The following is a 371-nucleotide window of genomic DNA, read 5'->3' as shown; positions in this document are numbered from 1 at the left end:
GGCAGGGAGAGAAGGGCAGACCCTGCCAGCCCCAGACCTGCACCCAGGGGTAGGAGGCACCCAGCTCGGCCAACAGATCCGCCCACGGCCCAGATCTCCACCAGGGACATGAGGGACAGTGTCAGGTCCGACTAGGGGTGGAAGCATATCACCTTGCTGCAGATGAGACACGTGGCTGGGGCTGCGGGGCATCCTCAGGGATCCCTGTGGCCCTGCTGGGTCACAGAGGGACAGGGAAAGCTGAACAAGGATGAGACCCCTAAAATCCCCCAAAACAGAGGGCATGCACAGAACAGGCACCGCAAGGAGGGGTGCAGGCTCAGTCCTGCTTCATCCAACGGGTCTCGGCTGACATCACAGCCTGGACCTTC

General features: G+C 62.3%; 1 pseudogene; it reads right to left on the bottom strand.

Moving 5' to 3' along the window:
• Positions 1–371, bottom strand: part of LOC104621368 — a 3,046-nt pseudogene that overhangs the window by 2,372 nt on the left and 303 nt on the right.

The sequence above is a fragment of the Phaethon lepturus genome, unplaced genomic scaffold (genome assembly GCF_000687285.1).
Source record: "Phaethon lepturus isolate BGI_N335 unplaced genomic scaffold, ASM68728v1 scaffold33455, whole genome shotgun sequence".
Lineage (NCBI taxonomy): Eukaryota > Metazoa > Chordata > Aves > Phaethontiformes > Phaethontidae > Phaethon > Phaethon lepturus.
The sequence above is the reverse complement of the archived record's forward strand: the minus strand, read 5'-3'. Positions and strand labels throughout refer to the sequence as shown.